This window comes from Manacus vitellinus, unplaced genomic scaffold (genome assembly GCF_001715985.3).
Source record: "Manacus vitellinus isolate BGI_N305 unplaced genomic scaffold, ASM171598v3 scaffold_5_pilon, whole genome shotgun sequence".
Classification (NCBI taxonomy): Eukaryota; Metazoa; Chordata; class Aves; order Passeriformes; family Pipridae; genus Manacus; species Manacus vitellinus.
The window spans coordinates 25,556,971-25,569,858 of NW_021940682.1; positions in this window are offsets into that span (position 1 = coordinate 25,556,971).

The window sequence follows — 12,888 nt, forward strand, 5'->3', positions numbered from 1 at the left end:
TGCTGTTTCTCAACTGCAGAGTGACTTCAGTTGCAGTGATCTCTCTTACCTGAAACAAACCTTTCCCTGCTCTCTGTTCTGATTATTTTGGACCTCTGATTTCCATTAATTATTACTTCAGAGTTATCAGTTATCCGAACAATTCTCTACATTATTATCTTTACCAAATATTTCCTACACATGGATTGGAGAGCAATTTAAATTGCTAATGTGAGGATTTTTATATACTTACAAAGATAAGGAATCCATTACTGATGTCTTCTAAATCCTTGATACTATAGTTTCCAATCTATGTGTCAATGTACACCAGACTTAAGGGTTTTGAAGTAGCTCAAGTAGAAAATGCAGTCTATGACTTGTTTGCTTGCAACTATTTTTTTTCACCTTTGTTGTCATAGTTAGTTATAAGGAAAATAGAACCATCTTCCATTCTGATAATGATTGTAAATGAAATGTTAAAGACCTAAGACAGATAGGAAAATGGTATGTTGTTACATCATTCCCAAATCTGAAGAAGATACAACTCTTAATGGTCATATGTGATGACAAAGCCACCTTGCAAATATAAATGCTTTCCTACCTACTGGTGGAAGTGAGTAAGGCTAAGAGCTACTTCAAAACTTCTGAAATAGCCATTTGTAGCTTTTAGGTCACAGCTCAAGTATTCTTCCTTCAGACTCTGCTTTGCAAAAGAGCCTTTAATGGAACATGACGCTCTCTCAGAAGCAAGCTGTGAGCAGCTGTTTAGTACTGCGCCCAGAAAGGACCAGGAGGAAGGCACTCAGCAGGAGAGAGAGGCCTAACCTTTCTTTCCTGTCATTCCAATTTAAGGGCTGTTCAAGCTATCTTTAGGAATTTAATGTCAGAAAGAAGCTGAATCAGGATCAAATGACTCCACTCGAGTCAACCCCCCTGTTCCCTTTTTGGGTCAGTAGAGTCACTGTGAATACGTAAGACAAAAGCATTCCAGTTTCTTCTCTTCAATAGGATGACTTCCCCCTTCATTCCGTGGTTAGAACTGAAGTATCTGAAGTGTTTTGGAAGCTGATAAGGGCATAGTCTTAGGTGTTTGACATCAGATCACTGGAATTAAACTATCATATTTACTTTATTCTCTGATCTAGTTAAGTTATAGATCTGGACACTAACTAAGGTTTGACTTATGTTAATTTCTCTGTTTCTATAACATAAAGACATCTGAATGATTCCAAGGATCTGTAGCAAGCTGCTGAGTGATTGACTACCCACTGAGTAAAATACTAGAAATCATTCAGAAGTCCCCTACAAGTGGCTAGGTAGCCACAAGGGCATCTGTATGCTTTAGAGGGTTTTTACCTTATAATTGTGTGTGGATTTTTCCATAAAGATTAAATATCATACTTAATTTTTTTTTTCATTTCCCTTCTTAAAGACGATATGAATAAAAACAATTTATCTAAAAAAGTCAGTTTATCTCAATGAGGAAGTCTCCCCACTGTAAATCTGTCTCCTTTTTAAATGATAGGACACTAACTTTTGTCAGTGACTAAGGTATTCAAATTCTAAATGGTCTGATTTTTAAGTCCTAATCCAAACTCATGAATTTCAACAAAGTTTTGAGTGAGTTAAGCACTTCAAGATTTGACACACCATACAGACATTTGGCATGTCTGCTAATGTCTACTCTGCATATTCACTTTTTTATTTTATTTATTCACTTTTAGAACATTAGAGTCGGATAGCTACAATTGGACAGACAACCCTTCTTTGAGATCATTTTTACATAAAGTCCAGAAATGCATTTTCCTTTTTTTTCACATGATGAATAACAGAACAAATAAATATTTCCTATAAGATGAAATAAACAACTTAAGTCTCCCTGGATGTTAAATATATTTTAAAAATTTAAGTAATCAAAAACATGTTTTTTCAAAAAGAGAGGTAAGTATTATATTTAAAGAGAGGCAAAAAGGTCACATGCTTTTATTGACTATTTTAAGTATACTCTTTCAGGTATTTACTTGATAGGAAGAATGTCTCAGCGGAACGGTTAAAAGCTATTTCTAGCAGACAGAGATAAAGAATGAGCTTGCAAAGACCAAAGTCCAGAAATATTTGAATTTAAGCATCTTTGGCCACTGACAGAAATGTTACAATGACCAAACATTTAAGCCTAGATCACCCATGATGCACAGCAAACACGGAAAACATTAATAGGATGAAAAGGGTGGAAAAAATGGAATGCTGCATTTGTATGAATAATTTGTTGCACGTATAAGCCACAGTGCACTGCAGCACTCAGATCTGCAGATATTTCAGACAGCAGATATTTCAGCAGCTATAGTCAGTCCCTCACCTGACACTGCGTGTCAGAGTGTCAATAGCCTCAGTTGCAATTCTGCTTTTTTGCTGGAATGTGCCCTTTTTATCCTTTGAGTTTCACAGAAAACAATTCTGGGGTTTAGTGACATAAAGAATATTTAGATATTCCCTTAAAATATAGTTATGGAAAAACCTCAGACAGGAGACAAAGATTCCCGCCATGTTTTCCTTGCTAGAAGTAACTTCTCAGGGCAAATATTTTCTTCCCCTTTTATGTATTTCAGAGTTACTCTTTATACAGTCTCAGAACGCTCTGAAAAATTGCTCACATTGACATCCAAGTATGTCTTCCAAAAAAGAATTCTGAATTGACAGGATAAGGTAAACTAAAGGATAAAGTCTATTATCCAAGCCACTGTATGAAAGTCAAGCAAAATATTGGATATATTATGGAGCAGGTATTTAAGTATTAAAAAGTCTTGTTCTATTATCTGCTAGACAAACACATTAGTAACGATATATCCTGGAGAAAGCGTGCAATTGATGCAATTAATGTTTTTTGCTTAGCCATTTCAGAATCATTTTCCATACACTTCCTTCCTTCTCCAAATAAATAAAGGTACTTTATTAATTAGCAAAGTTACTGTTCTTCCCCTGGAAATTTCTGAAGTCAAATTAAAAGTCAAATGGGACAGGACCCTAAACAAAGCTAAAATTTATCTGGAAAACCAAAGGTGTGTAAGCTCAATATAGATCCATCTAGCAGCTGTAAAACTGCTTACACAGATTCAAACTGACCAAAGTCAGCTATGCATGTAATGCTTCTTGTCAGCTGCAGTAGACTTCCACATGGTATCCTTCAGACAAATTTCCTTAATTACTTGTAACAGTAATTAAATAGTAACTTGAAAATGAAATTGCATCTTCAGCTGGAGGAATATTTCAATTAAAATGATTAGCCTTTTCCTGTTCATGAATGACTTGAACATCACCAATTTCTGCATATGTGTCTAATTCAGGAACACTTGCCACATTGTTTTGCAGACAAATTCCATCTTAGGGATAGACAGCTGTCATGTATACTGTGCTAGCTTCCTAATGATTATGGTCTGAGGGAGAGGATGGGTCAGAGGGAACAAAAACAGAATTTTTTTTTTCTGGTGAGAATTCCATTTGCTAAAATTTTCACAGATTAAAAAAAAATAAATAAAATTTGCAATCCGATATATATTTAGTTTGGAAAGTATAAATATCACTTATGTGTGCGGAAAGAGAACACTAAATGCAAAGACATGACTAGAATCATTGTTGTGCAATGCAACATATGCAGCATACATGGTTATTCACCTGTTGTTCCCTTTAGATGCTAACAGCTGAGGAACTGTTTTCACTCACCTGGATAGAGAATGGTTTTCAAATCCTTTTGGGAATAAGAAATTCCATCCAAAGAGAGTCTGTTCTGCGTAAAACAGTGAAGCGCATGTAATCTAAAAAGTTTAAGATTAAACCACCAAACAGTAACTGTGGGTCTACCCCTTGATACTCAACATGAACTGTTCTAGAGACTATAAATTAATTTATGTAGATTAATAGCTTTGAGAATAAACAGGGTACATTTCGTGTTTTGCTTGGATTCCTTGTTTGACTTCAAACACTTTATATAGCACCTCCTAGTCACTCAAAACTTCAATGCTTTTGAAAACCTTTGTTGAGTAAACATATGTCACTCAACCCCTCAGAAATCTTTAAGTAGGAACTTTGATCCAATGAAGGAATAGTTTTACCTTCAGATAGACAAGAAGGTATGTAAATTTACTGCCAAAGGTGCTGGAAACAACTTTTGGTGCTGCCTAAAAATGCTTGCTCTCTTATTTATCAGAAGAACATAGTAAGGATAGAGGAGATTCCAGACTCTCCATCTATTAATTCTCTATAGGCTATTTTTCAGAACAGGTTCTGAAATGCGGTTCTCTCCTTATTCAAAATATTCTGCCCACCCACCCGTTCTCATGCTTCTCTCCTTCCTTTCTGTTCCACTTTGCTACATGAAACAAGAAAAGTAGTATATAATGGTAATATATAATGGAACTGCTTTGCAAATCATAATTTAATACAAAATCCTTATACACCTGACAGCTGATAGTTAAGGCACTACCCAGAATGGTGGAGATGTGGGGCTGGGTTCCTTACCCAAGACACAGGATATGAATCTATGACCTCCTCACTTCAGAGTACTTTAAACACTGGTTTTCTCACTCAGAGGAGACAGGATTTTTTACAACGACAAATTTAGGCAATGGACTTCAAAAGCTCTTCAACTGATAATAGTTGTAAATCCTGTAGCTACCTGGTTCCATAGGCATTTATTATTCTCTACAGAAAGAAGTTGGTTGTTTGTACTACAATGGGCAACCCTGAAGTAACTATGTCCTTAGTGTGAATGCAACTCCTAGTCTTACTAGCTTTTTCTTGTTCCACTCAAACTGTCTTTTCCTCTGAAGAGGTGTCTTTTTCTGTCAGTTCTCTCTCCACTAACAATAGAGGAAGTCAAAAGTGTCAAAACTTCTAAATTTACTATATCAGTTCATTCCAGGAGTTTAGTGGGATGAAACCTAGCCACTGTAGTTTGTTTCTCAATTTATACAAGCACTTTATAGCGGGTGGCTATGAGAGTTTTAAGAAGGCCTGGAACAGGGCCTACTTAATGAATGAAAGATAAAGCTATCCTGTTATAATCTTAATGAAGTCAGAAACCTTAATGGAAATGATCATCTTTATTGCTGGCAGAAGAATAGCTCTGCTTTGCCAGGACAACATTACTAACCCAATAGACCCTATACTGCTCACTTGGACTCTGAATCAGAACAACTTCTGTAGAGCCGGGGTTTTCAGAATGTTTGCAGGAAAAGGCAAAAGACAGTCTACAGGCATTTACATTTTGAAATACTGTAAGGAAAAAAAATCTAGGTGGGTCTGTTTTGTCCCAGAAGTTGGTGATCTATTATGATCCATGTAAAAAAAGGTACTTAGACCCTTAAAATATTATGTAAAGAGTTTTTCATTAAAGTAAATGCTAAAAGAAGAGAACAACATGGATAATCTCATGTCCCCTTGGGCAGCTGGGAGCCCCGAGAAGTGTAGCATTGAACAGGCCTCTGACCCATGAGCAGCAAACTACGCAGACCCTGTCCATAGCAGATATTTTCTCCCTTTGGTCTTCAAAGTATTTTTTTATGAAGAAATAACTTTATACAGTCAAATATAAAAGATATTATGATGAGAACTTCTTGATGCACTGTTAGATAAAAGCAAGGTCATGCAGGAGGTATAATCACTAGTGCTGAGCAGGAGCTGCCAGATGGCTACTCTTTTTCAGTGAGCTGGTTAAGCTTGTCCTGTGGCACAGGGCTGCACAGCATCCATGGAGCACGGCACTGCCCATTTTGGCTCAAGTTGCCTCTGCTCTGGATCACTCCCTCCTCTAGACACAGGGTTATGCCAGTCAGGATCACTACAGCCTGTACTCTGAGGATCACAAATAAGGCAAACAAGGTAATCCCAGAGAGATATTAAAATAGGAATTTGAAAATGAAAGCCTGCTTGTGTGTTGCAACACTGCTGTTCATTCAGTCCTGAAATATTACATGACTTGCTGGCGAGTGAGTACTTGATGAGTCCTTATAAAAATATGAACTGGCTGCTAAAAATAACACATAACTGAACTTTGAGGAGTATTTGTTTTCTGAGTGATAATGATTTTCCAGTGATAATGTTGAAATACATTTGTTGACAGTAGATTTAATATTCTGAATAAGTATATAGTTATGTCAAGTTTTTCTCTTACTCATTTACGTACATTTTTTGTCTTCTATAGAGTTTCTTAGTGCATAGTTACCAAGTTAACAGTTAGTCTGTAAATGCGTAATTTTCCTTGAAATTTTAACAGTTATATTTCAATAAAGGAAAAAGAACTCATTGAAAACATACATCATGTCTGGATGCCAGGTGCCCACCAAACTTGACATATCCCTCACCCACTACCATGAGCAGGGAAGAGGAGAGAAAATACAACCAAAGGCTCCTGGGTTAAGAGAGGGACAGGGAGAGATCTCTCACCCATTACTGTCACAGGCAGAACAGACTCAGCTCAGGGTAATAAATTTCATTTATTACCAATCAAATCTAAGCAGGGTAATGAGAAATAAAACCAAATCTTCAAACACCTTCCTCCCACCCCTCCCTTATTCCCAGGCTCAGCTTCACTCTCAATTTCTCTGTCTACTTCTTTCCAGTGTTACAGGGGGATGGGGAATGGGGGTTGATTTCAGTTCATTACACATTGTTTCTGCCGCATCTTCCTCCTCACACTCTTTCCCTGCTCCTGTGTGGAGTCCCTCCTCTAGAAAAGTGTCTTCCACAACCTGCTCCAGTGTAGGTCCCTTCCATGGGCTGCTCCAGCATAGGAACCCATGGGTTCAGAAGTCCTGACAGCCAACCTGATCCAGCATGGGCTCCATTCTCCATGGGTCCACAGGTCTGCCAGGAGCCTGATCCACTATGGGCTTCCCACCGTGTCACAGACTCCTTTGGATGCATCTACTTGCTCGTGTGGGGTCCTCTGTAGACTTCAGGTGAATCTCTGCTCCACTGTGGACCTCCATGGGCTGTAGAAGCATAGCCTGCCTCATCATGTCCTTCACCATGGGACTGCAGGGAAATCTCTGCCTTGGCACCTTGAGTACCTTCTCCTTCTTCCCTGACCTTGGTGTCTGCAGGGCTGTTTCTCCCACATATCTTCACTTCTCTCTCTGTCTGCTGCTGCCCAGCACCTTTTTCTCCCTTCTTAAATATGTTATCCCAGAGGCACTGCCAATATCACTGATAGGCTCAGCCTTGGCCAGTGCTGGGTCTGTCTTGGAGTTGGCTGACATTGGCTCTGTCATACATGGGGTAAGTTTCTCACAGAAGCCACACCTCAGCCTGCATCTCCACTCCCAGCCTTGCCACACAAACCCAGTACAAACTGGAACATCATCTGCTTTTCTATTTCCTTCAGAAAAAAAGAAAAATTCACACAATGTAAAGATTGGAAAATAAGGTCAAATGTGAGATTTTAGACAGCAAAAGAATATAGCGTAAATGCACAGAATTCCCTTTTCAAAGAATTCATCTCTAATAAATTCAATATTTGGGCACTTACAGAAAAAAAATAGATTATGGATTAGTTTTCTTCTCCTCAGAACTTCCTGTGCTTCATTTTGCAAGATGCTTTGAAGAAACATGAGATGCAAAAAATCTGGTAAAAGGGATATTTGCCATAAAGCACATGCCACTAACAGGCTAAAGTGCTCCTTAAAACTAATGCATAAAATACTACTTAATATTGTGACACAAACTCTGTTGTCTTATCCCAATTTCATTTTTTTCTCAAATCAACTGTCATTGTTTCTTATAGAGCTTGATTTACTCTAAAATGTTAAATTTCCACCTAAATTTCAGAAGTCTAACCAGAATGACTGACTTGATCAAATGGAGCCTCACTTCAGTAGCCACTTTTGTAATAAAACTCTCTCCTTTAAAATTCTTGGCTCTGACCTGACATTGCAAGCAAATTTACATCAAGGGACTATTCACAGAATCACAGATATGATAAGCTGGAATGGACTCATAAGGATCATCAAGTCCAACTTCTGACGCTGCATAGGACTATCCCCAAGAGTCACAATGCGTGCCTGAGACTATTGTCCAAATGTTTCTTGAATTCAGGCTTGGTGCTGTGACCACTTCCCTGGGGAGCCTGTTCCAGCGCCCAAACACCCTCTGGGTGAAGAACATTTTTCTAATGTCTAACCTAAACCACCTGATTGTTTTTTCAGCTTTTGAATTGCCCATCTTCAAGTTTCTGTAACATTCACAATGCATCAAAAATGATGAGGAAAAAAAATCACTGAAATAGTTTATTGCCTATAATTTCAGATTTTCATTATATCAATATCTGGAAGCCTCCAGGTTTAAGCATCAGTCCTGAGCATGTGTGTTGGTAATCTCACAATATGTGGAGCAGATGGAATGTTTTTTTGCTATATTTTTTAAGAAGTTGTATACCTGGCGTCTGAAAAATTGCAGTTGAGTCTTTTTTTTTTCTTTGTTGCTTTTTAAATGAAAGGAAAAGTTATAAATAAAACAAGACACCAAAAAATATGTGACACATCCTGTCCTCCAGCGATTGCACGAGTGTACTAGCAACATTCACTGTTGCATCTGCAGGCTGTTTTTTTTTGCTAAGTATTTAATTCTTATTTCATTTGCTGCTTAAGAATGAAAGCAGCAGATGGTCAAGAACGTAACTTATTCGCTGTTTAATTTGATTTGTTTATTCTGTTGATAATTAATTTCATGCCTCAGGGCCTACTGATTTTTCTCTTTCTCACCATCCTCTGAACCATTGGAGACTGCGTGCTGCTAGAGAAGAGATACTGGATTAGGAGAGCTGGTGCTTTTGGTGACACTGAGAAATAGCTCAGTTGCCTGGCTAGCATGTTTCGCTCATACAATTCAATCACTAGATTTTAAATTATGACACAAGATTTTCTCCACATCCAATTAGTAGTGGCTTTCTTTTTTTCGTCCAGTTCAGAGATGATTGTTCTGCTTTTACTGTCTTTGGTGCAATGTAGCAGTGTTTACTTCTTGGGTAGTAAGCTCATGTGTACTCTGTTACTACAAGAACTTTGATCTTTTCACTTCATATAGTTTTGTGGTTTCTCTTGTTCAACCGGAAAGTTTTAAGTTTATAATAAAGTACTAATATTGTTTGAGATGAGTAATGAAGTGACAGTTTTCTCTTACATCCATTAAAATTGCTGTCAAAACTCTAATTAACTTCAGTGATTTGAGATCTGAACAAGCATTCAAGATGTCTGTGAAAGAATTTGAGTTAATACTTAAATTCTTGAGACCTTAATAGTCAGAACTATCCTTTTAAATTTTGTTTTACAGATTTTCTGAATTTTTTGAGTGATTCATTGTTGTTAATTACTATTAAAATCATGTGAATTCTAGCCTCAAACATGAACATTTTCTTATCTGATTTTTACCTCTTTTTTTTTAAAGAAGTGACATACGATATTTAATACTGAAAGAAAAGTCTAGTAAAAATGGAACAGTTTTAAGAAACTACAGCAGTGCTAAATTTTATCTAGTAAATAGTATTAAAGTTAAGTCAAATTATCTGTGCCCAAATATAACCATATTACTACAACTGAATATACTCAGCAAGATAAATTAAAAGTGAAATTCTTTTGACACATACTGTATTTCTTAGAATATTTAATAAAAAATAAACTATAAAATAGGTCAACACTATTCTCAAAGCCACAATATCATGCTCTGATTCAAACTTTCTTAAAATCCAGTGTTGTTCAGAACCAGGATTTCATTTGGGACTGCCTTAGGAAAATTCAGCATATAGAAGCTTCACAGAAGAGTCCGTGAAATATTTTGCTGCAGTAATGTCCACTCTTGACATAAAGCCTCACATTAAGATGCTTAGGAAAGGACAATATCTTCTGCTCAATTTGTAGAAGCTTTATTATTTTGTGATAGGTTACCTGAAGGACTAGCTGATAACTTATTTTACTTTGACGTAAAGAAAGACAGTTTACAAAAGAATTTTTGTTTCTGTAGTCTGTATATTATCTGAAAGGGGAACTATCATTTTCCTTCATATGTTTAGCTCATGTTTTATGGAGTAAAAAATAGCTGAAGAAAATCATGATATTGTGATGTTACATAGATGGACATGCAAGGGAATTCGGAAAGCTATTTATTCCCTACACTTCACTTAGACTCTTTTAGAAATTGTACATTCTTCAATAGTAAACAATGCTATAGCATCTAATCATGGAGAACTAGAGCGATACAATTTTAAACATGAGCTAAGGAATGAATTTTTGATATGGAGAATAATTTAACTTTAAAACAACTTATTATGGTTTGGTATAGGTTCTCCAATGCTATAAATATTTTACTTGAAACAGGGTGTTCTTCTGAAGATATGCTCCAACTCAAAACAAAAATTGATGAAAAAACTCTATAACCTATGTTATGTGGGAGATCAGGGTGGATTCTTACTATGTTCCTATCTATACTTTTATTCTATGAACTTTGCCTCCAACAAAATCTACTCAGAACTGAATTTGCCAGTAGGTTATCAGCTAGTGTTAAGGGAATAACATTAGTTGAATTCCCATTCTTCCACACGTGATTCTTAAATCATGTACACTAGCAAATACAATGCCATGACAACTAAGTATTGCTGGTATGATTGCCATATTATTGCTGTTACTGTGCCTGTATTACAGTTAAGCACAGACCAAGATTGGGGTCCTAGTATCATCTGCATGATAAGCATAAACTTGAGTGAACTTCTTGAACAATCTCACTTTATCCCAGACCCTTCTTTCAAATTACTATACTTGCTTTCTCTAGCGTATTTAGTTTTTTATTTTCTTAAATAGAAGATATGGTCATGAGTGACTTCAAATAAAAAATAATCCTTGTCTGAAACAAGCTACTGAGAAGTAAAACACAAGACAAAATTACAATGTTGCAATAAAACCATCAATGTCAATAAGAAGTCCGTATATTGGATTTAGCAACTAAATGCATGACTCTTAAATATTAAATTTGAAAGCTGGGGGGGAGGGGTATGAGTCAATGTTTATGTAAACCCCTTTATTTCTGGAGTTATTTTCATTTTAAACATTCTTGTGTACAATGACAGCTTCAATATTTGCCTATCATCTCCAATAAGTTGTAAAATTGAGCTAGGCTTCTATTTAGAAAATAAGTTTAGACTGCTGTATAGCTGCAGCTATGCATGAGTCAAGTATTCTTTAGTGTTCAAGATCCAATAATTGACAAACATGTTTACGATTGCCTCTTCTTTATATTTCAGCTACATCAAAAGACTTGAATTGTGACAAATGTAACAGAAATAGTAAGAGGCAGTTTCTGAGGAGGGAATCATACCTAATTTTGCCCTTTTAATAAAACATATAAGTCTCAGGTGCATCTGGAAAAATATTAAGCCATATAAGCTTTACCCATACGCAAGTTTAACTCAATGAAACTTTCTTTATCGTATTGCCATGAGCTCCACTTATTTTCTTTTCAAAACTTCTATATGATAAATTTCTGTATCATTTGAATCCTTGAATTCTCATCAGTTATGTTTAGGAAAGATTAAGGTTTGCTCTCGAATTTCTATTCACCTGAACACTTGCAGGATTATGCTGCCAACATGTCAGTACAGTCCAAAAAATATGTGGATGACTACACCAGTGACTTTCCAGATAGGAAAGAAAAAGATAGGAAACAGATGGGGTATAGGAAATATGCATTAATCTCATGTTATTCAAGGAGAATCCTATAGCTGGGAACACTCACGTCATCATCAGCATTCCTCCCTCTCTCTGGTGGTCCATCCATTCTAGCAGGTTTCCCATTCATTACTGGAAACATCAATGGTGCCCAGTCTTTAGATGAGAAAAATAATCCATATTTTCCATAAGGTAGAAAACTCTAGGAAAATATGTTTAGCTCCTCCACCCCAAATTTGACAGTGTTGAGACAATCATGAATTAGAAATGAATAGAAAACCCTGACTTGATTTGCTCATTTGTGCATTCAATATTAATAATAGAATAATAGAAAAACAGAAAGAAAACACAATTCCCCGCTTAAAGTTGCAAGCAGTTTTTCTATGATAGGTGCATGAGATACCAGGCTATAGGAGAACCTATATCTTTAAGTTAGGTATTAGCACAAAATCAATATCTTACAAGGAGATTAATAGAAGCTACACTTGCACTTTTAAATCAACAGTACACTAAAGAAGACCTAAAGAGATGATACAATTTTTATTATTTCTGAGAACTGAAATGAGCTTTTTTTAAAGCCCTAGCACACCCTGTTTTCCAGAAACCATAAAAATAAATACCTCAATAAATCCACCCATGGACTCTCACACAAACCCACTGAAACAGAGATAGACATTTTTTAGCTCCATGTGGCTTAGAATTTTATAAAACTTTTCCAAGTTCCATAAAGGTCACAGATCACTTAAGTGTTTGTTTGAATTTTATAACATATTCATAATATATAAAAACAGACAATATGCTTTCCTGAAACAGGTACTTGCTCTTTTTTAATTTCCATTTTTCTGTTGCCATTGTCATATAAATTTTCAGAAATAAAATTGTAAAAAAAACCAAAACCAAGTGCCATTCTAAATCTGGGGAACTGCACTGTTTAGATTTAGTACTCTCTTTGTTCACAGCCACCTCTGCATTTCTGTCCATCAAGAGGGATATTGATCACATGTGATATAAGGTATCTGGAGTGTGGATGTGTACATATGAATGAGTCATTATAGGAAATTCTTACAGATACTAAAAAGAGAGAGGGATTTGCAGGGATTCTTCACCTGGCCAGCTTTATATGTCTGTCAAATTGGATGAAATGTGCATGTGCAGTAAAAAGGATTTGCCTGAGCAACATTCTTAAATGAAGAACTAAGTCAGA